Source organism: Frieseomelitta varia, unplaced genomic scaffold, assembly GCF_011392965.1.
Source record: "Frieseomelitta varia isolate USP_RPSP 00005682 unplaced genomic scaffold, Fvar_1.2 scaffold_207, whole genome shotgun sequence".
NCBI classification, from domain to species: domain Eukaryota; kingdom Metazoa; phylum Arthropoda; class Insecta; order Hymenoptera; family Apidae; genus Frieseomelitta; species Frieseomelitta varia.
The window spans coordinates 625911-652808 of record NW_025109828.1 but is presented as its reverse complement, the minus strand read 5'-3'; positions in this window follow the sequence as shown (position 1 = coordinate 652808).

The following is a 26898-nucleotide window of genomic DNA, read 5'->3' as shown; positions in this document are numbered from 1 at the left end:
CGACTTTTCCAATTATTATATTCGCATTAAATATTAAACGATATAAATGATCGTGATTGAAACAAGAGGGAACAAACACTTTCCGTTTTGATCCAACGCGTCCCGATTAATTGAATTAATTTTCTGTTAACAGGAGTATCTGAAAGGAAGATCTACAAGGCCAGGGGAAGGGGATACCTTGGCGAGCAACTACTCTCGCGGTGAGTTGTGAAATTAAAATACAGTCGTTGCATGCTTCTTACTCGGCAATTTACCATTCTCCGATACACCCACCATTACGTGCAACCCTCGGCAACATAAAAAACATCATTAAGACTCCGAGTACAAGCTTATCAATTATTGCAACGCGAAAGCAATCGGGCAACGGATCGTAGGCCCGGTATTAATTAAACAGATTCTCTCTCTCTCTCTCTTTCTCTCTCTCTCTTTCTTGGTTCCAATTAAAACAATTCCCCTCGTGGCTGCTCTCGAAGGGGTGGTCCGAGGTTTATAATCGGTAAAATACGTCGCCTGCGTGGATGCACCTGCTCTCTGGCCAAGATGAATCAGAGAGAAAAGGGAGAATAAGGTTCGCGCGCGCCTTTGGACAACAATGCACCCCATTGGTAATTTCGACGCCAGTGTGCCTCTTGGAGGGTGTGCTACCGTGGAAAGTAGAAATTTAAAATTGTGCTCGCGCTCGTGGTTGATTTTGGACGCTCGACAAGCGTGAAACTCCCCGCGGATCGCTAAAACGAGCCCGGCGCGAAAAAGAAAGTTACGCGCGCGGCGTAATTTGAGGCATCGTCGGCAGGAAGTTTATTTTTGCCGTGTGCAAACGCTGCCGGCGAACATATATTTTTATGCGGTCTTGAACAAGCAACGCTCGCGTGCCTCTTTTCCCGCGTATTAACGGATCTCTCGCGAAATAAAAAACGGACGCTCGGCGTTATGTGAAATCGCGTGACGTAACGCGAGTAGTCGCGGCGTTGCGAAATCGAGCCGCGCCGAAAATCGTGACGACTCTCAAACTTGAGAGAAATCGGCGAACCACGAGAAGGTCGGCGGATTAAAAGCCGATTATTTCTGGTAATCTCGATTCGAAGCGTGCAAGTCGTTATTGGGCGAAAGACGGCCGCCGTGCACGAATCCTTTCTCTTCTTTTCGCTTTACGTTGAGACACAGCTCGTATTCGGGGAAGGGGAATGGCGAAATTTGCGCGCAATTTTCGAAGCAATTCGAGCAATTCATTTTCTTAATCAATCCCTTTGACTTCGGCCAGTTTCTTCGATGCTACATGGACACGTTTACGATATTTTTCTCTTTCGAATTGACGCGTCTCGTCCAGGTCGTAAATGTCCGAGGCTGTTTCCCAAACAATTATCCACGGACAGCAGCTCGGATTCGGTTTCGCAAAATGGCTCTTGAAAGGTCTATCGACGCGCGTGTGGTCCGCGCATGGCTGCCAGCAGTTTCGGCAGTTTTTGAGAGCTACCGCGGGAAAAGAACATCCAAAATTGAAATCTTTCCGGCAGATGCTACGCGTTTGGAGATGTTACGAACACTTGTTTTGTTTTTCGATTGTTTGTTTGAACGATTGTTTTCCATCACAGACGAGATCGATGTGTTAGAATCGTTAAAAACACGACGAGATTACGAATGTACATTGAAAAAAAAGGAAATGTGATTTCTAGATTGAGTATCTTTCTAAAAATTTAAAAAACACTCGAGAAGCTGACTTTTTTTCTTATCTTTCTCTAGAAGAAAAATAGAATACACCAAAATCGTAAGTTTACGAAGTGACTTCCATCCAACTTTCAATCGGGAAAGATTGGAATCGGGTGGTTTTCAGCATTCGAAATTCCATCGGGCGAAATCGACGCGCTGTACGTTCCGCTCCCGCATATTAAAGCCCGAACTTAGGCGATAAAAATCGGGAATTAGGCCGATTCGAGGCCTTTAATCGTTTCGCCACCCAAGAAGAGCCCACCGAACCGGGCTCGAACAAGCGTCGTTTCGATTAATCGCGCATTTTCATCGTCGAGGAATTCGACGAAATCTCTCGGGCATAACTCGCAACGACATGCGGCCCAAGGAAATTCTTATCTCAATCTCCTCCGACGATTATCTTTCTTATATTTTTTTGTCAAAAATTATTCCCGATGATACATTGATTTTTGTAATCTCTGGTTGTCGAAAAAGTACACGCCGCGTACGTGCGATTTGCTAAAATGTACAACGCGACATATTCTCTCGATATTCCGTCCGATAAGAATCGAATGAGAAAGAGGCAACTTTCTAGAATTTTCATAATTTATTCGGACGTCGTCCGTAAAAATCGATCGTCAAAACTGAAATGAAACGGCCACGGCGAATTAACTGGGACGTGAAAAGGGTTTCGACGCGAGTTATGGACGTGTACGAGTTAACGCGAACGATTTGCATTTGCCGGACGCTCCCCGGAGTGATAATCGGAGTTAATTCGATGGCCAGTCGATGGTGAATCGCGTCACCTGGACTCGTTCATTCAAAACGTTTTGAATTATCATGCGCTTCGAAGAGAGAAATTCGACACGGCTTAATTCGTGGTTCGCTTAATTGCGTCCAGTTATTTCCCGGGAATCATCCCGGCGCTGTACACTTTGTTTATCCCGCGCAAGGAAGCATCAACTTCACGTGCGTGACGACGACGAAATAATCGAGATACGAGAGGTTCTCGGACCTCAGACAACGTCGAATCGAATCGAGAAAGCTGCGAGAGTCGCGACTTCGAAGCGTGAAAATCAAATTGCGAACGTTTAACCGAGAATTGAATTTAAAAGTCGTATCACTTGCCTTCTCCGAGTGCCTCGATTAACCAATTAGGATCTCCTCGCTGTACACCGATAAACCGGACAAATTGAGGGTTGCGGGCTTGTAATTTGAATGCTTTAACAGCGTAGAGGGAAATCGAATAGAATGTATTTCATCAGCGTCGATGCTTGCCGAGCTGATTCTCGTTTGAGGAATCTTCTTCTGGAGCAGCAGAGCACGTGGTAATGAGGGTCGAACGAAGGAATTTAATGAAGAGATAATTTGACGTGAACAGATTGGTTCAGGGTTCATTCGAGACAATTAGCCGATTAAGATCTCCTCTTTCTTCGCTCTTGCTTTGTCTTTTTTTTTTTTTTTTTTCTCTGTAGTATCTAGAGTAAAGTAATTATACCACGAAGGAGGTAATTACGATGTAGCCCTTCATTGATCGAGTTATCAAGGGTACACCTGTAATTTCAAGATATGTTATGACAGCGTGCAGTGGTTGAACAATTTCTCTTTGGATCTTTTGGATCTGAAATGTCTCTCTGCTCGAGAATTGAAATTGACCAGGTTCCACGCGAGAGCTCGGTCACGTTCGTCGTCACAATTCCCAGTTCTCAGAGACTGAAAACCGAAATATTTTGAGGTTTAGGTATTATACCCAGAGACTGAAACCGAAATATTGTGAAGTTTAGGTATTATACCGGTATTTGCTCCCATATTATCGTAATATAACCGCTATTTGGGAAATCGGTTTTAATGCCGGTATAAGACGGTCATACTGGTATTTTCATTTCGTATTTTATCGGTATTTGATGTCCACAATGGTAAAAATACCAAAATATATACCGGTACTGACGAAAACACATTTTTCATTTTCTACGTACAGTGACTCTTATTAATATTCGGACATCGTGCTATTCAAAGTATTGTTGTGGATTTCGATTGTTTGTAATAGTAAATTTGGATTAATTTTTTAATAATATAATAAAACATTCATTATAGTTTATAGTAACATAAATTTTATTTAGTTATTGCACATACTTTTCTCAATATCAAAGAATAAACTGAACTATGTCGAAATGTAGCGTGGCAAAAATATTCGGACATTTGAAAAACTACAATATTTAAATCTGAAAATTGTTAATATAAACAATAATCAATATTTTGTTAGGTAGCCCTTAACGTCTGCTAGCCGTTAATATAAATAAAATAAAAAAAACTAATAAAAAACTAATAAAAATAAACAAAGTGTACGTGTATAAGCGTCGTCAAATTTACTATCGGCAGCTTTATGAAAACATTTAATCATTGTCTCCTTTTCCTTTTCTAATATATTAATATTTTATTTACCAGTATTATATTGAAATACATCTACCGACTTAACATCGTTTTGATAGCATCATACCGATATTCGCACCATTTCGGTTTCATCAAACGTGATCGAATAGTAACCTAAAAATACCGGTATTTTACCGTAATACCGATTCGGTCTCTGCTCGAGATCGTTTGTTCTAGGTTTACATTAAATCAAGGGATCTCCCTTGTAAAAGGAAAAATTTCGCGTTTCGCTGACGAGGGAGAGTTCTATTTGATCAATGATCGATTCGTTCGTTCGGTTTAAACGTCGTCCTCCGTGAAATTACGCGAAATCAACGAACGTGGAAGCTTAACGACAAGCGTGCTTCAATAATAACGGTACTTTACGAGGCGCGGTTTTCATCCCTGCGGGCTCGCCGCTGAAATTCAGTGTCGGATTTATATTGCAAATCTGCGTGATCATTAAGTCCGTCCGCTCGCGGGTAATGTCGAACGTAGGCGCGCAATCATCACAGAAGCCCCCGTATACCACTATATTTAATACCTTGCATTAGTTCTCCCCGCCCAGACCTGCCGAGAGAGGAGCTGTCTAATCGGCCTGCCATAAGCCCGCGTATAACCATCGAGTTTCTCCTTTTCTCTTTCTCTCTCTCTCTCTCTCTCTCTCTGCGTTGCAATTCCCACGATCCATGAAATCTGAAAGGCCTACGAAATCCGGGATACCGGGCGAAAAATCGCAGTAACACAACCCGAAAATAATCGAAATATCCGTGAAACGGCCTAGCAGCCTGCTAACCGTTTTTATAGCGTGCGGCTAAATTAAGACCTACCTAAGCCGAGAGAGAGAGAGAGAGAGAGAGAGATATAGATCTGCTGCGGTCGTTGCCTATTTCGCGTCCCGAATGTCCCGTAGCGGAGAACAGTTTCTCTACCGCAATTTGGCGAAATTACAGGGTGCCGTGGCATTGATTAGGGGGGGACGATTAAACAATCTAGGCCTCCCTGGTCGAAACTTCTGGGAGGGCGAGTCCTCGTGTCGTCTCGTCCCGTCTCGTCTCGTCTCGTCTCGTCTCGTTCCGTGTCTAACTCTCGCGAAAACGTTTCCCTACCGTTCCCTACCGATCCTCCTCGTTCCTGGCTTGGCCGGGGCACGATCTTGGGGCCTCGGTCCGCGGACGCAGATGATCGCCTTCGGGGCATACGCTCCGAAATGAAGCAGTTATACGACCGTACTAATAACATATTTAGGAGGGCATGCGGATCCCCCGGTGGCGCATCCGCGACCTCCCAAGACGGCCACGCTTTCCAGATCAGGGCCCTCCCGCTTTCTTTTCTTTTTTCAAAGTGCTACGTGTAGATACAGGAAGGTAGCCGACTGGCTGTGTTTTTTTTTTTTTTTTTTTTTTTGCGACGAAGAGGGTTTTTAGCATGCACTCTGTGCCCCGTGCGTGAGCTAGTTTCGCCCTGATATCGACAGGATTGGTTAATTTTCGAACCAAGAAAAATCCGTAGGTTATCGCATCCAGAGCTTTTGCATCTTATTTCGTGTTGCGTGTCAAAGGAAGAGTTTCGATTATAGCTTCTGACTGAACATCTCCTACGAGCAGGAAACAGAGGCAGTCGGAAAATTGAAGAAGCAGAGTCCCACAAGGGGACGAAAAGTTCGTGGTTAGGCGAAAAGAAGGACGGCAGGCAGAAGACGTGGAGAATTCGTAGCGGCGAGGATCCCAGGGGGCTGGCTCGCTTTTTCCATTCGGTTTTCGAGAATAATCTCGGTGGACGTGCGTGCCCGGTGAGAAGCAGGCACGACAATGTGTCCAGTTTCCATGGACTTAAATTCTCTACAATAGGAGAGGCGGAGGCGGCTGCTTTGTCGGCGTCCGCCGGCGTTGAGTCGCGACGGGTTTACGGACCACCAACACGTGCCAACGAACCTGGAACACGTGTTACGAGAATTTCGCAAGACTGGCTCGCGTCCAGACTTGTCACGATGAGCAAGCCACGGGTCGCTTATCAGGGACGCGTCTTTTCCAACTGCGCCTCATCTTTGCGGAAAATTTTACATCCCTCTCTCGCTCGCTGGATTCCGCGAATTCCTTGCTCTGTCGCGAGTTTAAATTTTCGATGGTTGTTTGATTTCAAACGTTGCATTTCTTCAGATGTATTTTTGCAAGAACTTCCGGATGAACTGCGAGAAATAACAACGTCTATCGAACGAAGCATAACGTGGACCTCGCGTCAGATATATACAGGGTGAATAAGAAAAAGAATTTATAATACTAATTTCTAGGATTGATACTAATACTCACCGAAACAAAAGTTCTAATAAACATGGATCGAAAAATTAACAGTTTCAGAGTCATGGACGATTTTGTTTCGTTTGAAGAAACGAATTTCTTCCATTTTTATCCATTATGCTCCACACCTTCGTATCAAAGAATTAAGTAGAATCTCTTTCAAAGATTTCCCAAAGATGTGTCCTAATTTTTTTCACAGGCGGATTTCAATAGAAACATAAGATTGTTTATAACTTTGAAACTATTCACTTTTCGACCCATGTTTATTAGGACTTCTTTTCGATGACTACTATCTACCCTAAAACTCTCTTTTCTCTATTCATCCTCTACACTCTTGAGAGGCAAAGATTGATAATTTCGAAGGGACAAGTTTTCGGCAAAATCAAAGCACAAAGATAAATTTAAAAAATTTTTATATAATTATTAAATAAATTAAAATTAATATTAATAATAATATTGGATTTAATTTATTATTTATTTATTAATTGCAAATTAATTGTTTTTTTTTAAACTAAAATCCAAATAATTTATTAACATATATATATATATTAATATATATATAAATATATATTTATAATCATTTATATAAATAATTTATTATAAATATGTTTATATAAATAAATTAAGTAATATGTCTGAAAAAGATATATTTTGATAAAATATTTATATATAATTTATTTTTATTATTAACTTAAATTGTAATTTAAAAAAAGAAATTCTTTGAGAATAAAGAAAAAAACTGTCAGCGCAACATCGCTGACAAACAGCTCTAAATTAAGATATTGAAGAAGAAGTATTCGGGATCGATCGTGTCAATAATATACGATATTCCCGAACAGAGGGGTTTCTTATCAGGTTCGATCCGCAACCGCGAGACGTGAGATAGCCGAACGAGATATTTCCCTTTCCCGAGGAAGTAATTAGGCGCGAACGCCGTTCATTAGCATAATAACTCTTTTTACGATGCCGGGCGTCGTCGCTCTTGCTCTTGCCAAGGCCCGGCCATTCCTCCGGCCTGTTCACGATCGAATTCGCAGCGCAGGCTTCGCGTCAGAAAGATTCGGAGCAGTTTCCAACCTCGCTGAAGGCGAGGGGAGGTGTCGAATAAATTGAGGTCGCGCGGGGCGGACATTTGCCGGAATGGAAGACCACCGCACTCGCGTGTACGCTTCGCCTCGCCACCCCTCGGGGCTCCTGGATCCGAGAAACTGCAGTTTGTGGCTCACTGGCCCCTGGGGGTGGCTGCCAGAGTTGCTCCGACGAGGGCGGTCGAGCCTTTGAGCCGCGCTTCCATTTCCGCCCGGATTTCCCAACCATACATACGTGTCTCTCGGGCTTCCAGCAGCGTGCTCTTCTCCTCTTCCGCTCTTCCTCGCGTTGTTTTACGTATGTATTAAACTGCCTTCTTTTTCTGATAGATGGTGATATTATGTAAAAATATGGCTGACTTTTCTTGGAGGTGGTTTTTAAACCACGAATTCGTTGCGCGATCCGATACTCGATTGTTTGAGCTTGTTTTAGGAAAAGAAAATACAGGATTAACGATTGTTTGTTCGGGCGTTTCCATTTTAAAATGGAAAGTTATGAAAGGGGATGATTCTCTTGTACTATTCCAGTAAATGAAAAGAAACATTGTGCAAGCTTATATAAAATATTATCTGATTTGTATGACGAAAGCGCCTTCAAATTACAGCGTTACCAAGTTTCACTGCTGATGAGGATATCAAGTAGTACTTGTTTTTCTTTCTTTGAACGCGATATTATAGAATTGCCTGAAAGATGGCGAGAGATAATCGAACAAAACGATCAATACGTTAATAATTTGTCTTTCTTTCTCGCGAAAAATTCGCTTTTTATTCGCACACGGAAAAAAAAAGAAGAATGTAGTTACTTTTCGACCAACTTCTGATAACTAACGATAAAATACCACGCAATGTTGTCGGAAAACTTAAAAAAAGAAGCCAGCGCTAAGAGTCGAGTCTCTTATTCGTAAAAGCCCCCCCCCCCCCCCCCCAATAATTGAAATTCCAATTACACGCTGGCACGAAGCAGCAGCAAGCGCAAGCAGCGAGGAATAAAAAGACCTTAGGAGAGACTTAATGGATTCGTGATAAATTAATTTGCCGGAGCAGCCGTGGCGGAAGACGCGGTCGACAGGTCGGTATTTCGTGAGATCTATGACAGTTAATAACAAGCTCGAGGGGAACAATGGCGGAAGATCGATATCTGGATCGTGCGGGGCGGACGTCCGCCCAGAACATTGGACCACACTGCCACACACGGATGATTCTTCTCTTCTCCTCTTCTACCCCGAAGCAGCCGGTCGCCGAAAAACTTCCTTCCCCTGGTCGTTGGAAGAGTTGCAGACAGGGCGGTGACGTCCTTTCAGGCGACGTCGTTTCGCCTCCGAAACCGTCGTCTCGGTTTTCCCGATGGGGGAAAGAAACCGGAACCACCCTGATTCCGGATTGCACCAGCATGTGCGCTACAGAAGGGAGCGAGCGGCAGGTCGAAACAGATCCCTTTCTTTCGGCAGTGCAAGGGTGCTTTGATGGCTCCGTTCGACGTTTTTTGACTGTGCTTTCGAGAATATGGGGCTGGAAAGGATGAAGGCGTCGTTCAGTGAAATGCCACATATCTTGCCGAATGTCTTGTCAATCGACCAACCAAACGGTGAAATTGGACATTGAAAATGTTGAAACATCAAAAGGTTTCGGTATCAACTCAGAGGGCTTTCTCGCGACGTAATTTGAAATGAAAAGACAACTACTCGTAGAGAGATACGAGAACTTGGAATCCCGAGTCTACGGTTTTTAATTGGTACAGCGAGCGTGTGGAGATACTGTGAAAATATCCGTACGTATGCGAGCCATCATAAAACGTTGCTGAAAGCGTGTGCTCGAGCCGGAACATTCGGCCCATGTTGGCCGCAGCTCTAAGAAAATAGACGCGTTTTACCACCGCCACATGGTTCTCTCCGATCCCGAGACGGCAGCGATTCGACGAAAGAACGTTCTGAATTTCACGACCTATTTTCCTCGAAGTATTTTCCCTGGGAAAATTTTAAATTCACTCTTCCCTCCCCAAGGAAGGGAAGAAAAAGAGAAAAAAAAAAGAAAGAAATTGAGAACCTTTGGAAACAGCTGGTCTCCTCCTGTTGGAAATTTCTCCAACTTGTCTGGGACGACTATTATTACCTCGCTTCGATTCGACGGAAAAATGTTTCACAATATTTAGCGCTAATCCACTTAGGGATTCAACGCACGTCGACCAGCCACGTTCACCGATGTATAATTTCGGCCTTCGAGACGCACGATTACCTGCGCCTCGAAAGAGAAGACAGAAGCTGTCTCCGGATCGTCGGAAGAGAAGCCAGAGAGGAAAGTCAGGTAGCCATTAGAGGCAGAGGAAGAGACGAATTTGGAATGGACGACGGTAGATACGGATCTATCTTGGAGCGTACTAATTTGCTGAAACTGTCGTGAAATGTCACGACGACGATGACGGTTCCAGAAAAGGAGCGTGGACGTTATTAGGACGGACGTCGATCAATTTCGTCGCAATCAGACACATCTGTCCCAGGAAATCCACTTGGCCTGTCGAGCAACCGTCAGACTCCGTGTGGCAACGCGCGTGTGGCCCAACACGGGCCTAATGATGCCCTAAAATATGTTATTAAAACGAGACGAAGATGGCTGATATTCACGTTGATTGAAGCGGATCGTCGCCAGCGTACGATGAGTTCCGTTAACGCGGGGAAAATTCGCGAGGCTGGGGGGAGGAATTGACAGTGTGGTGATTATGTGGCAATTAAACGATCCGGGCATGATGGCAAACTGAATTTTTCCTAACGGGATCTTGAAGATACACACGCGCGCGTATCTCGATTCGCGATCGATAGGAACAGGAAAGGAACGATCTCTCGTTCGTTGAATCCACGTGCGATTACCGACGTATCGATATATTCCGTTTCTCGTATCCGCCTCGCGGATGCACGTGGAAGGAGGGTGGTATTCTCCGCTCGATACACCTGCCGTCCTCCCGCGCGAGCATTCGGTACGTTCGCGGTCATTGCGTGGTTCGTCGTTCGTCTCCCGCGAGTGAAAAAGGAACGACTCGAACGAGACGAGGAGGGAGAGAGAGAGAGAGAGCAGAATCTCTCGATCGGTGGCCACGAATAAAAAGGGACGAAGCGTTAGATAGACATCTCGGAGGGACACCGAGAAGACGTTCGATATAATAAAACGAACAGGTACGATGGAATCGAGCGGGACAAGTACGAGGGCGCGGCATTCAGTGTCAATCAGGGAAAGTGATTTCTAAAGGTTCGGTTTGTACGGTGGTATGGTGTCGCGTGAATGCCAACCTAAAGAAACCTAATACGGCGCTCGCGTATATACCGGGCCCCGTTCAACGAGGGCTCGATTACCTTCGTGGCTGGTTTAAATTATAAAACCAATTTCCGTCACGGGGAACGAGGTCGTAGCGGGGTCAGCGTGCATAATGAGGATCGATCGAACGGATGCTGCGCCCTGGTTTTCTTCCCTCCCGAGGGAGAGCCATTAGGGAGAGCCGCGTGCGAGTTTCTCTCGCCGCGTGGGAGGACCTTTCTCGTTCGTGCACGCTATCCCTTTCTCGTATGTGTGTGTATGGGTGTGTGCGAGCCCTGACATGGTGACGAACTTGAGATCTTTGCCGTACGCTTGTTTATTGGCTCGTAAACTATTCGCTAGGTGAAGATTTCGCGTTCGATTTGTAGATTCTTTTTGTACGTGGTAAATCGGATTCTTCGCGGTAGACGATTCGTTACTCTTGTAGGAAATTCCAATTTCCACTGAGAAAGAGAAAGAGAGAGAGAGAGAGAGAGAGAGAGAGAGAGAAGCACGGTGCTTTGTTCTTTAGAATTCCCGAGGAATCCACGTGTTACTCGTCGCCGCAGAATCCCTGACATTCTTCCACGCACGTGAAGAACGACGAGTGGAGAACGGCGATTCCTTTCGTTCCCTGTCGTTTCGCAGCCGCTAAACGCGTCGTCGGGTGCCGATTAATTGATCTAGCGCATTCCAGCGTCGAATAACGAGCTGAGTTTTCGTTTTGAGAACACCGGACTGCCTCGCCTCGACGCAACGAAGGGGGACTGAAACTCCTTGGAGCTTGGAGAGGACAAGTCGCCAGGCGGTTGCCCGTTCCTCTCGATGACTCAGTGAGCGCAATGCCGCGGCGGCAGCTATTAAATAGCGGCACGCTCATAAATATGAATCATACGGAATTGTCTCGTCGCTCCTCTCGTTGCTTCTGTTCAGGCCGCGACCCTGGGAAACAGCTGTCCGCCTAACCGCCAAGCCGCCTCGCATTGCCGCCAAATTTGGTCTCGCTCTCGCGTAATCCTCGCGGCAACCTGCTCTCTCACGATCTGTTCTTTCCCTTCGTCATTTAGAGCTACGAGTTCTCGTAGTGTTTCTTCTTCGTCTTCTTCTTCTTCTTCTTCTTCTTTGAAAGAAAAATGGAACGAGTGGACTTGACTTTGGCGAGATTGCGGGACTCTTTGTAAATAGTTTTGGTCTGCTACTACGTACGCGTATAAATTGTCTCGCTGTTGCGAGTCAGTTGCGAGTGAATCGAATAACATGGTGCAACATGGTCGTCGCGGTATCGTATCGATCCGAAAACGACGGGGTGGCAGAAATGAGAACGAAGGCCGTGCGAGCAATAAATGATCGCGGTGCACGATCGTAGCAGCGTCTAGCGTTCGTAATTGACTCGGCAGACAGACGAATTTATCGGGTCGATTTTGACGGGTGGAAACCCGATGGTGTGCGTGGCCGATCGATTGGCACGGATCGTACTGTAAAATATCCGCCGTGTGACCATGGTGTATAAATAAAGTGTATAAATATTTCATGACACGTTCTATGATAAATATCGACGATTTCCCAGTCGCGAAAAGCGGAGATTTTTTTCGATAATTTTTTCCTATTCGAACATGAATTTCTTCTTCTCGTTCTCTCTCTCTCTCTCTCTCTCTCTCTCTCTCTCTCTCTCTCTCGAAGCAGTTCGGTCGATCGAAATTGCGGCACGAGTAACATAGGCTATCTAATCACCGGATTGGACACGGAGAGCCTGTTAATGAGCAAACACACAGATGAAACGACGCCGGTGTAATTGCGTTTTTAATTAACTTTTTGCCAGCGTCTTTCACGGAGCGCGGAGGAAAGGAGGAAAAAAGAGAATAGCAACCGTCGCGATTGCGTTGCTTTCGTTCAGCCTTTTCGGCATCCGAATCATCGACGGATCGTTGCTAATTGCGGATAATTAGTGGCAATGCAGGTGCAAATAGATCGGGCTGTTATCGTCAGCGATATCGACGACGTCTTCTTCTTTCTTTCGTTCCATTCCCAGTCACACGATGACTATTAATTTCTTCTTTGACTATTAATTTCCTCTTAGTACTATCGCTGGTCAAAGTACAAAATTTCCGTCAGAAACATTGAATTTCAAAAAATAGAAAAACTTTGTATTAGGTACCGATAAGTGTCTTCTTCAAATTTAATAAACATTGCCATGTAACGATAATTTAACTCATTGTAACATAACCTATATTCTAGTTAAATGTATTGACGTTTAGTATGTTTATTCCTAAATTATATTATAGATTAAAACTCTCATTAGCATCACTCCTAATAATACAATGGAGTATTTTTACGAAAAATTTTATCTAAATCTCTAAGGGTAGCTTGTTCCAAGTATCTAAAATATTGAACAGAAATTAAAAATTGGTCACTTTCACCACTTTGCTAGTTCGAATGAATTAGTCTTCAACTTTTAGACAGATTGAGCTTGAAACGGTACGATTGTTTTACCACGAATATCTCGCAGTGTCTCTCCTTTGTCTGGCACAACCGACTGGCAGCCAGTAGGGATGGTCTAGCAATTTTTCGGTGGCTGGCATCCGCCTCGCGATAATCACCGGTTAGCTCTCGCGGTACGAGAACAGTAGGCTAATCCACGCGTTCTCGCGTCCACGCGAGACGAGAGAGCCAACTTACTACGACCGGTCTAGGCCAATTTAAATTTTCAGACTCTAGCTCGTCCAACGAACGCCTGATTATACGTCTCGCGCAACACGAGTCGAATTTTTATTAGCCATCACGATGCGATAGGGAAGATAGGATACCGCGGTGCCTCTACGGTTTCGCAAAATCTTCGAAAACAATTCGATTAATATGCATATGAGGAAGAACGTGGGCATGCTCGCCGGTGTGATTAGCCGGCGACGTCGGGGCTGGCCAAGCTCCGATCGAAGGAATTCGCGCGAAACTCGCTCGACGATAGAGCGAGGGCCGATCAAGGAACCTGTTAAAAGGCGGCCCGAGTAGAATTTGAGAACGAAAGTAATTCGAGGTGACGCGGTGTATTGTGTGAGTTTTGTTGGTCCGGTTTCTTTCAGCCGGATACGTTGCTCGGACGCGAATGCTTGGTCATGATTAAAACACGCCCGCCCTTTCGAATAGGTAGGTACTGCCGCATTCGGACGGTGTCCGTTCGGTTGGCACCAGTCGGTTAGGATATTGTCACGGACAGAAATTGGACGCTTAGTCATTTTAATTGGACCGTGCGTGGAATTTAGTTTAATTGCCGCGCGGAATAAATTTAATCTCTACCGAGGGCTGTTAATCGGTCTGACGAAGCAAACGGATAGCAAACGAATGGTGTCGTACTGATGAGATTGCGATGGAGGATCGAAACACGTTCGTTCGATTTCAGACAGTTGCAACAACGGTGAAGAAATACTACATTTAACTACTACATTCAAAGCCCGACTACTGCGACGGGAAACAAGGGAATAATCGCGAGACCAAGGAAGAAGGAAGCAGCGTGACTATTTATACGAATCCACGTCACGGGGGAAGATTGAACGAGGACGATGCATCGGGTTTTCGGGCCGATAATTCGAGTGACGATCGCCGGTTATTATTGCCGCGAAAGGTCGCCCACGCACGTGCGTACATAAGTGAGCGCAGGCCGGCCACGCGATGTGTTTGGCAGCGGCTCGGCTCTCGGCGCGGCGACCGGGGCTAATTCGTTTTTCTGCGTATACGCTTGGTGGCCGGCGCAAACGTACGACTTTGGCGGCCGCCCAAACGAATGAATTATAACGGAGGCCGCGGGATCTCTTGGCACCGGCAATACCTAACGTCCGACGCGAAACGTTATAAATTCTCGCGACGCTTAACGCGCGATAAGTCCGCCCCGTGGACAGCCAGAGGAAATCTCTCGGCCGCGCGCGCGATAAAAACGCCCGTGGACGCCCGCTTGTGCCGCGTTGGCGGTTATTGTTGTTGTCGTTGCTGTTGCATTACCTTGCAAATTGATTTCGTTTCTTCCCTCGCCCCTCTCCTCGTCGGAAGGACGTCCTCCTTTTGCAAGGATCTTTTCAAGGAAATTAGAGCGCGAGGAGATTGTAAGCAGTGGAAACGAATTTAGTATATTGATATAAATAAATAATAGTTAGAATCTAAAATACATGATAAATAGATTCTTAAATGTTACTATGAAAAATATATAGTAATATTTAAGAATATTTTATCAATGTGAATTAAAGAAGTGCGTGTAGGCATTGTACAAAGTTCCTGTTGCTCTAGGTTCGGCGCGCCGAGTGTTAAAAATTGAAAAACAGTTATTATACGATTACATACAACAGTATGATAATTCAACAGTGATTTTAATCGGTTTTATTAAAACAGTTTAGGCAGTGACGTGGTTTTCCTTTCCTGGTCTCGTTTCTACGAATATTCCTTCCCAGCAGTGTTGTATTTGCTTCGTAACAATTTCCATGAAAATGTAATCGTGCTGCGATCTTGCGTTTTTGCTTACCGCGGAACTGCGTGAGGAAAATACGTACGGCACTTAACGTGTTAATAAATTTCGATTCGTTTCACGATTTACCGTTCGAGATGGTTGTACGAGTAGGAACGGTGGTTTCTTCTCTTCCAACAGTTGCGAGATCGATGCCGCCGATATTTGCAATATTCTTCGAAAGCAAACATCTCGAAACCCGCGCTCTCTCAGCCGGTCTAAAAGCTCGCCAGGCGATTTCGCAATTGAAAATTGAAAGCGGCTAAACAAATAAATGCATCGATCATTAGCGAGTACGGCGAGTACGAGTTTGTATGTGGCGGCGTGTGCGTACGTGGGCGCGCGAGCTCGCTCTCCTACCAGCGCGTGCGTGCGTGCGTGCGTGCGTGCGTGCGTGAGTGAGTGAGTGTGCGTGGCCGGTCGAGCGTGTGCAAGAGCAGCCGTCGAGCTCGAGAGAGCGTGGAGTGCCGTGGGACACGACGAACGAAGGTGGAGGAGTAGGTTGGTTGGGCGACGGGCGGAGGAAGAGGAGAAGCTTGGCACTCGCGGCCGAGAATAGGAAGGAGACGGAGCGAAAGAGAGAGAGAGAGAGAGCGAGCGAGCAGCTTAGTCCCACGCGACGGCTCGTGGCTCCTCGTGGCCGACGCGCGTCGCGTCGTCGCGTCGCCCTTTGTCGGGGATTGATAGCGAAATCGAGGATAAATCGGACAGCGTCGCCGCGTTGCGCATTTCCCTTCTAACTGTCTCACTTCTAACTCCACGTGCTCCAGTCTTTTCTTCTTCCATTATCATTCTTCCTTTTTTCTTTTTTTTTTTTTTTAATGTTTCTTGTTGTTGTCGGTTAATCGTCTGAAATAAGATCGATTAATTCTCGATAATAAAACGGAGCTGATGATAAGAAACTTGCGGTGGAAACTAATCATTCTCGAACTGGATCGGAAGATTTTTGCGTTTGGAGATTCTCCGTAATTTACCTAACGGCTAATGGCCCGGCCTAGATCTCATGAAAAATGCAACAGGTTCCCGTTGCCGACGGCAACATTCTCACGTCTGTTTCCCAACAGCGCGGGGACATCGCGGAGACGGAAAGTGTCGACCCACGAGTTTTCCCGAATGCCCACGATGTCCACTTGGTCTGACGCTGTGAAGCAACCGCCGCCAATTAATACGAACGAAACGGAAGGAAAGGGTAGGAAAAAAGAAGCCGTGAACTTTCATAAGCGTGTTCCGTGGGAGCGTTCCGCGAAGGAGCTGCACTTCATTAGCCCGATATTACACGACTGTCGGTGGTTTCCCGGCATGGCGAGCGAGCCTCGCGTCGCGCAGAGAAAGGGAAGAGAGACACATGGTGGGAAATCGCGGCGTAAGGTCGCGAGGAGAGCGAGCGAGCGAGCGTCGACCGAGCTCGGTGGCTTACGCGTCTGCCTCGCGTTAACCTCGTCCGAGCATTTCAATGGAAAGTTAAGGTAAACGCGCCAATTAAGGTCGCCGGTTCGACGTTGGATCACGCGTCGGCATGGTCAAAGGCTGGGATCCGCTTCTCTTCGTAGCCAACCGTCTGTCCGATCGAATGGATCGGCCGAGTCCTCCGCGTAACGGTGTGGCTCGATCGTTGTCGATCAACCGCGATCGAACGAATCGGTTTCCAGCGGAATATCCTCCAGCTGAAGGAATCGACTTCGATCGGCCGATCCACGCGAGGAACACCTGGTGCTGAGAACGCGACCTGGTTAGATCGTGATTTTCAAGAAGTCGCGTTTCGCGCGAGTTCTCTCGATGTAGAATGCAAGTGTATTTTTCTTAACGGGATTCTCGGTTTGCCAAAATGCGCTAATGCTTCCTTTCTGATATAAATCCGTAATTTTTTTTTTTTGTTAACATTTGAAAGAAACAATTTTTAAAACATAATGGAAGAAATCATGTTTGAACTCAAGTTTAATTTAAAATTAATAGAATTAGTTTTTCCTTATGTTTTGGTGTTTCAATTAAAAGGAGGTAAGAGGTGAGGTGAAACTTTTAGCTCACTCTGTACAACGGGGAATTTTTATTCAGTTGTTTGCCCGATTTTGCAACGTTGAGACCATAAATGGAGTATCTATTGTTCCTTGTAGCACCTATAGATATGTCTCTGATTAATGTCGTTCAACGTAGTCTCTCCAGTTGACGACTGCGTCGCAAACAAACGTACGAAGATTGTAAATTGCACTCTAGGAAAGCCATATTTTTACAGACTTTGCGTCAACAATGATCCATAGTCTGCTAAACGTGAGTGAAAATGCAATCCTCAAATGTGAAGGCTGCTCAAGAATATAACGGTGGGCACGCAGGCGAGCTGCTCCGTTGAATTCAGAGCTCGTTTCAATTCCCTTCGGTTCGAATCGTGGAACGAGGCCTGTTGCCTCACCGCTCTGTCAGCGACTCCTAAACAGCGACGGCCTCGAGAAATGGCGAACGAACGCGGTTCACAAACGCACGGCGACGTGCGTGGTCGCTCGCCACCGCGAACGTGTTAAGTGTTAATTCAGCTGAATCAATATACACTCGTGGTGGAATTTTGAATCGGATTCGCGCCACGCGCGCGTGGGCGAACCTCCGCAGGAAATAGCGCCGCGCGCCAACCTTGGACGAACAGACTAGCCCGGCCCCCGGGTGACACGAGCAGACGCCCAGATGCTTCATCATCGATTTTCTATACAGATAATCCTATTCCGGGCGACGAATTCCAACGTCGAGCCTTTCGAAATTTATCACGCGCGGATAAATAGATCGCAGCGAGCGGAAACGCGGGACAGGAAGTTTGCAACGTGCACACGTATACAATGGCTCGCGAAAATATTCGCACGCTTGCTAAACTTTCACGCCTACGCGCGAAGCGAAGAAGTCGTTGAAATCTCACGAAATCAAAGATGTTCGACCTGGATATGGTGTCACGAATGCGAATCCGACGAACTCGGACTATTCGGTATTATTCGGTACCTGTGAGTGTATTCGACGAGCCATTCGGCGACTGTTCAACCTGGAAATGGAAAATGGATATACGACGGATGTCAAGGAAGAGACATCGGGTGACGAAGCGATGGCGATCGGTCGCGATCCCCGTCAGGCAAGCCACGCTGGAACGCTCGGGCGCGCCGATAAACGTTATCAACGAATCGCACAAACACTCGTAGCCACCGGGTGCTATCGGTGGCTTTATCTGCTGTGCGGCACACGTGACGGCGCAAAAACAAGAGCGCGTTTCGTTATCTGCGCGGCGCGTCGCGTCGCCGTTTAAAAAATCGCCCCCATATATTTCACAATCAATGGACGGCTGGTCTGCCGCGGGCGGGACCCGTTTCTAATTTATCCCCGACCGGTCAAATTACAATTCCAACTGGGGGGACAGGGGGGAATATAGTCGTCTCTCTGGCCTCTCTCGCGTCTCACGTCCGACTTGCTTGCACGTTACACTGTGTGTACATACACACGCGTTATCCCTCGTGTCCTCGAAAGACACAGGCCAAGTTTCGGCCAAGGCGAAACATCTTTCCTTCCTTTCGATTTCCCTATCCGTCTATTTCCGTCCCTCTCGCTCGCGCAAAGAGAACGCGTAACGACCGCCACGCAGAATAAATGATTTCGTATTAACAATCGGGCATTGAATGGCTCGTAAATCAGACGCATTTGTTAGCGGCCGCGCTTCGGCAGCGACGTTGAAAAATGCCCACCGGGCCCAATCGGCCGGCAATATTTCAATATTAGTTTAGCCGTTGTGCTCGGCGTGCTCGGAGTGCTGGCCCTCGGAGAGCTTGCTCGGAAACCGTCTCTCTCGCCGGTCGCTCGCTCGCTCGCTCGCTCGCGAGATTACCGCCAATATTTTCGCGACCGCGACGAGAGTCAACGCTCCGCGGCGTGACGCAACGAAAATATTTGCCCGGCTTCCTGCTCCGCCGCGATAAAAAGCCTTTCCTCGACGTTCCGCCGTTTTCAAATTTATGGCCGATCGATCGATCCTCCCCGAGTGTCGCGCACGCGCACGCGCACGCGCGAGTCCTGCTGACGATGCTCCAGGCTCGCGAGACTGTCTGTTTCCCTCGACCAAGGTTCGTCCACGCGAGGATTTTTCTTTTTTAAATCACTTTTTAATGGGAAACTGGTGTACGACCTGCGTGTCGATGAGTAGGACAAGAACGACCAAGGATGTTCCGAGTTTCACCGATTCGAAGATCAAGCTGCGTTTCGACTTTCGTTCTCAGTGTATCGTTCGTCGAGGCGGCCGAAAAAAGAAGGCCAAAGCAGTGGCAGAAAGTGCCGCTTTCAATAAGGATTACGGCCGATGTCGATTATCGAGAATCGACAGTGGCAAGCTTTTACCGAATGCAGCGGTTTTATTTCGACAGGGGGATCATCTCGAATGGAACGAGCGAAGGCGTTCCCTTCGGTCGGTACACCTGTACGACAAAAACGGCGCTCGATTTTTCGGCGTCGTCGTCGTACCCCATATATGTAACACGTAATTGGTCATATTTTTAACATTCCGAGCGGGGAACGCGTCCCGTTCACGCATACCACCAAAGGCGGTGGTGCCTCCTCTTCTTCCCTCGCCCATTCTTCGTTTCTCGCGTACCATCAGCGCACGTAGCTTCGGCTTCAATCACGTTTCGACGACTTTTTTTGCCGGACGGTTCGACGACCAGTTCCCGCCAAAATCCGATTCAAATCGGGCGGGATTAAACCGGGCGTAAAGTTTGTAACTCTCGGTGACGCACGTGCTCGTCCCTTTGTTCCCAAGAAGCCGCGAGACCTTTTCGTACGTCTTGCGCTTTCTCTCTCTCTCTCTCTCTCTCTCCCACTGTTCGGGAATGAAAATTCCCTCGTTAAAGGGTACCACGGTTGATGGACACGCGCAGTCAGTGATGGACGAACCGAGCTCTCGAATCGATTGCTTCGAATTAACGCGAAGCCGTGACGAGTGACTCGGTTCGAGACTTGATTCGAGCGCGATAGGTGGAAACGGAAATTCCTTCGCGGTGCGCAGAATGAAAGCGATGGTTGACTGATTCTTCGATTCTCTCGGTGTCTGAATTCCAAGTTAACTGTCGATCGACTCAACGAGGTGACTAGTCGCGAGTTCTTGTCTCGGGGACGAAAATGCTTACGGTAATGTCACGATAGGCTCGGTTACGAAAGCGGATAGGGACCGCGCGGCGACCCATACGAGATTCCGCTCACGCGTGTCGCATGAAATTATGCGTCTCGCATTTTTTTCGCCGGCCGGTTGACAATTGCGGCCGTGGCGCTCGTCCCTCGAATGGCGGGACCGCCATTTGTGGAAAAGCCACGCAATTATCCGCCGGCAAATCTGAGCGGCAGCTGTGTACTCCATGTTTGGTCTCTTCCTCTTTCTCACTCCCACCTTCCCCCTCCGTTCACCTCTTTTCACGCTCATTTCTTCTCTCGTCGACTCTGCTCTGCTCTGCTCCGCTCTTGCTCGCGACACTCTCGCGGCGATCCTCCTCTCATTCGAGCCGGTCTGATGTCTTAATTGGACGCGACCAGCTCACCTTGAACAGGGAGGCGTACGTCGACGCCACGCTTCTAATCAATGACGTATTTCGGCTTTCGAGGCAACGACGATTACCCTGCGAGGAATCTCCGTCCTATCCTCTCGTGTTACGTGTGTTACGCATCTTCCTCGCTGATCAATCTTTCTTTGGTCACTTTTCTTTTTTTCAGAATTCTTTGTAGTTTCAACGAAAATCGTTTCTCATTCCCGTGGGGAATTTGTTCGGAGGAGGAGTCTTTATCTTACGAGAATAGCATAGGTGAGAAAAAAAGTTCCACTGCTTATCGCGACGTGCAAAATTTCTCGGCAAACACAGATATACGAGGAGAATCTCGTCGCAACAAAGCGTGTGTCATTTTTATTAGCGTAGTCGTTCTCCCGCAAACATCAGTCTCTTCCACCGGTTATGTATTAATGCGACTGCACGTGCGTCGCCTTTTATCGCGCTTGACTACGCGTTCTTACGTTCGTCCCGCAACGAAGAAACGATAACAGTCTCAAATAGACGAAATCAAACAAAGACCGAGCCGAACGAAGCGAGTTATTTGCGATACCAGAAATAGATCGAACGACGTCAGTTACGTTCGTTCGTTCGTCCCGATCGATCCACGAGACGATTAATCTTCGGATCGTCAAGCCTCGAAGGTACACGAATTCGATCTCGAGTCGAGCGGATCGGTGTCCACTGGAATCGTAATCGTCCCGCGTCGAAACACAATAGACGACGTCATTTGCAACAACAGCGTTTGCAACAACGACAAAACAAAGGGGTGAGAGTAAGGGGAAGAGCAAAAGGTAAAAAAGAAAGGACGAGGAAGGGTGGGAAGAAGGAAAGGAAGAAAGAACCGTAGCTCATTTCGCGCTGGACAGGCCGACGACGCCCAGTCTGGGTCGAGTTATTTCAGACGAGCCTGCGTTCCGCGTGTGCTCCGCTGTGCCTTCGCGCAACCGTACATTTAGCTTTGAACGTGGACAGCTAGACAGGTACCGAGAGAACAAGCGGACCGGTTTAATATAGATATACTGCTTAATTAGCAGTTGCGCGGCTCGCTTCGCTTTTATTTCTCTCTCTCTCTCTCTCTCTCTCTCTTTTTCTTTTTTTTTGCGAATTTACGATGCCGGGCGCACTCGGTCCGGGTTCCACGGTGTTCTATTAGTCCCGAGGGATGTATGTAGTTCACCCAGGTTGTTAATTATCCAAGAACACGCGAAAGTATGTAAGCTGTAATCGAATTAACGCCGATGGAGGAACAATTGATAATCGTTCCACCCGACCGAGATGAATTGTCGGGGCAACTCCGTGCAACTTTGAATGTGATCCGCAATACGCGGTGCCGTCGCAGTTTGAGTCGCCGTATTATATCGTTGCAGACGATTTTCATCGCTCGATATCGGGTTTACTGCTGCAAAATGAAGGTACTCTGAACCTTCCTCTGTATTATATGATTATAAGTTTTCACTATATCGTAAATAAGTCGCTGGTGGATGATAGAAGAAACGTTTTCGAGAGCAAACAGTTGACTAAGATTCCAGTACAACTGACTTTCGTATTTATTTCACAGACTTTCGCGCGCCTGTACACCCTCTTCGCTATATTTTTTTAATCGTACACGTACAGCGATGGCATCGTCAGCGGATTCTGTGGTAGTGGTTACCATAGATAGTTACACATTGCGGAGTGAATTTACATAATGTTTGTATGGAAGGATGAGCGTGGCGAATGTGCAATATAATTGTGGTGTGGTGTGATCTGAGTGTTTGATATATTTCGTGGCAGAAGAAAGAACGAACGAGAGAGATATATGCGAGAACAGTTGAGAGCGAGCATGGTGACGAGAAACAGTTGTGATCGGGAAGATCCCCAAAAGTGAATAGATAGAGAGTGAATCAAATATTATACGTGTTTCATAATTTATAAGTATTAAATCTGTTAATAATCAGTGTGTTTTTTATTCGATTCGCTAACAGATTCGTGTGTGTACTCCGCTTAAGCATCAATTTCGCATCGTGGTGGCTCGAAGGTTCGGAAGGCGTCTCGAGGCACGGGTCGATAAATTGAAATCCTTATCGAGGTGGTTCCGTGGCGGAAGGTACGGGAACGAGTCGTAGCTAACAAGATCAGAAGTTGGGGGTGGATCGTCCGGGATAGACGTGGGACGACGCGGTGCGTCGGTGCGCCATCCGCGTGGGATCACGGTGGTGTGCGTGCAGATCGCCCAGGTCCAGGTCGTTACCCAGATACCGAGGCACCGAGTCGTGGCGCGTCCACTACTACCGACGCTGTCGTCGTGACGCGTCCTATAACGACGCAACGTGTGGGAGTTCTGCGGTTCTTTAGCCTCTTCGCTTCTATCTCGTCGCTTCGTGTTTCTCTCGTTATTCCCTCTCTCAGGGACAGCCCCTCGTCGCGCAACGACGTACCTGTCTGCGCTGCTTCTCTTTTGTAATAAAATTGAACAGCAAGCAGTAGATCCACCAGAGCCACCAAGATTGGAACATCGTGCGTGATTTTTATCGATAGAAAGAGATTTTTCTTTACAGAATGTAAATAATTAAAATTGCAAATTTTAGACGCCAGTCAAGTGTTCCTCGTTGTGTATCACCTTGCCGAGTGGATGAAGATCGTATTGGATCAGACACGATTGAAGCAGGCGCTCACTGTCGCTCGCCCTTATTTTTCTTTCGCTTTCTAATTTATTCCCGCCACGCCACCCTCCGCTCCGTCTCTTCTGCATTTATAATTTCAATTTTTCGTCTTCTTGTTCGACCTCGATCCGCTTTGCACCTCCTCGTTTCGCCTCGTTCCTTTTTTTTTTTTTTTTTCTTTCGACGCGAACACGAAACGCGGCTCTCGTCGACATCGACGCGCCATCACCCGATAAATTTAGACGGTGTCGAGGGCCATCGTTCAACAGAACGAAGCTTAATGATCAAAGATTTAACTCTTGGACCGTCACAAGCGAATTTATCGTGACACACCTTTTTCATTTCCAATTTTTCCCACTTTCGCGTTCGCAAGCTATCGAGACTTGTAAGAAAACGTTTGACTTTCTTTTTTTTTTCATTGTCAGTTGACAATAAACGCAGTGACATTTGTGTCTTAATTTGTTAATCAATTGACTGTCTCTCATTTCTTTACACGTCGTTTTATCTAAAATCGATCCAACTGAACTGGGCTCGACATTCTATCTGGTTAAAGGGCTTATTGATTAGGTAGATATTAATAAATCGGTACTCCCTTAATTGTACTTGATGCTGTACGAAGAAGCTTACTTAATTGACCCTTGGAAAAAAAATAATGAAAAATAATTATACCGCGCAAAAATGTGCAGACTAATTAACACTAGAACTACCAAAATCATCAAAATGACCAATTTATAATTTTCTACACTTGTAACAGTATATTTTTCGATACTCGAGCGATTTTTAATAAAATATATTAATAGATATTTGTGTTCTTTATTGTATTATCAATTTTTTCTTGTACCTTGCACTTGAATTTCTTCGATCCAAATATCACACTTTAGTTGTCGGTAGTTCTAGTGTTAATTGGAACATCGACGTAACGAAAGCTAAGATTATATATATATTTTCTTCTCTGCAGGAAGAGAGCAAGGCTCTCGAATTTTTCAAATTTCTCAAACTCTCGTTCGTCGTTTGACAAGATGGTGATTCGTACAAGCTGCTTTCGCCGAATGACGCGTCGCGCTGGGTTCTCGTTTCTCCGTTTCGACCGTAGGAACTGCACGTGTCCTATCTCAAGATCTTGATCTCACGTTTACTAAACTCCTACAACGGTTCTCGCGATGAGATACGACGCGCTCGGTCAGAGAAGCGGGCTTTAGTTATAGCGGGCTGGGACAAATTACGACTGGCGCGTGACTAACGTGGTCACGCCGGGCGAATTGTCGATCGTTAACACCTCCAGTGCCAGCGAGAGAGCTCGGAAAATGCCGCGTTCGCGTGGAAAAATTCGAGAGAAAACGCCCGACGCGAATTTTTTACTCTTAAACACGAATAAGAACTCGGAAAGCAACGTTGCGAGAACCAATCTTATTTCTCTTATTTCGAAATCACCGAGGTCGTCGAAGCGTGTGATCCTCGTTCGATCACAGCAGCAGGCAAGAATCAAATCCTCGAGGAGGATTCAAAGAATCGCCGCAACTCTGTCTGAAACGACCCAGATCTGCCTTTCTTGGAGACCTCGAGCTCGTATTCTCGGCGAGTCTTATCCGAGTCAAATTCAGCCAATCTCTACCCGATCTCGTAGAAATTTTCATGGTGATACGGTTACTAGATCGCGGCTGGTGGCCCAAGCCGGCAATACAGAAATACGCGACGAAGACGAAGACGACGTGTGGGCTCGGCTGATTGTGAGGTGTGGGTTCGGCCGCGTTCGCTGGCGGTCGTATTTGGCGATACGAGACAGAAAACGGTCGTGTGGGCTCGTTCAGCCTACCCGGCGTCCGTCGCCCGTGCTCGGGGATCTGCACTCTGGCGAAAGCGATACTCGGAAATTAATCGCGAGGCCAGTTTCTTGCGGCTCGCGGCGTGGTTCGCCAATAAAATTGCTAATGCAACAGCAATGAAGCGGAGAGGGCATTCCTTCGTGAAACATTCTCTCTCTCTCTCTCTCTCTCTCTCTCTCTCTCTCTCTCTTTCTCCTTTTGGTCAGGATGAAAGACGTTTAAGCGAGTTTATATACATATATTTGTTCTTATTTGTTTGATCGCTTTTCCCTTTGCTGTTTAACCCTTTCGATGCGGCTACGTCTTTGTCACTATGCCTCCGTTAATTGAGAATACATGCTGCCAGACAACACCACTTCACCTAGATATAAGGAGTATAGCCTGCGAATTTGTAGAAAGAAATACTTTAACACGTTTTATAGTAATAACGATTTGTAAAATTGTCGAACATTTGTATGTAATTTCGTACGAAATACTCGTCCAAGTCTACGTCGCATATTTTCTCGTCGTCTATCATTTTTGAAACGAACATCGCGCTTCTCCCATTGCTATAATACCAGTACAAATCCAAGGCAAGTCAGCCTTGGGAGACTGATGTCAATGTTCAATTTTAACAAAACTGTCTTTATCGTACTTTTCTCAAATCTCTCTTATTAACGCCAGGAGAATGAAAATCAGTCGAAACGTCTCTCTTTGCTTCGAATTTATACGAACAATATGAAAATTCCAAATCGACACGTTCAACGCGCGAAAGAAAAGCTTTTCGTACCATTCGACTCGGTTTTACGTATTATTTCTCGAGTTTGATTGTTTAACGAGAACACAGCCTGAAAGTTACGAATCGTTGCGAATTCTTTGTGAACGATTATAGTCGTCGTTAGCGTCTAAAGGGTTAACCGTGGAACGATTGGAAGAGAGAGAGAGAGAAGGAGAAAAAGGAAGGAGAACGTTTTAATTTGACAAGGTCGGGAACGACGTTCGTCACGCGAGCCACGGCGACGTGCACCAAGCTTGAAGAGGTTAATGGAAAGTTATCTTCTTTAATCTCGAAGGCTGTCGCGCGCTCGTGCACGCCGCGCCTCGCTGTCAGAGCCAATTGAAGCGGCACGTGATCGCCGCGCCGCCGCGGTGACTGGGTAATCGCGCCGTTCCTCTGCTCATCTCGCTCCTTCGAGACGCACACACGCATGCTGCCCAGTCGTCGCGTTTTCGAATCCCGCGGCCAAACTATTTTCTAGAATGGCTCACTCGGTGCTCCTCCGAGATGTCATTCTCACATTTTTCCGAAACAGATTCCGCTCCCTGTTGTTCCTTGGTTGTGTCCGACGTACACGATTTCGATTCTCCGATTCCTCGATCAAGTTCGAAAGGTTAATCGTCACGTGAAATTGTTGGATACCGGTCGATCTCTAGATTGCCAACAATACTTACTGTAATCGCGACATCTCCCTATTATTTATGTAAACATATGTTAGGTATATCATGTAGCGTAGGAGTCATCGTCAGTTAGCTTTGAATTAGCGCGAGATCAAGAAAGTGCTTGTAACTATTAAGATAATTTAATATAAATATATTTAATTAATATAAACTGATAATTTAATTTAATTTAATTTAATATAAACTAATAATTTAATTA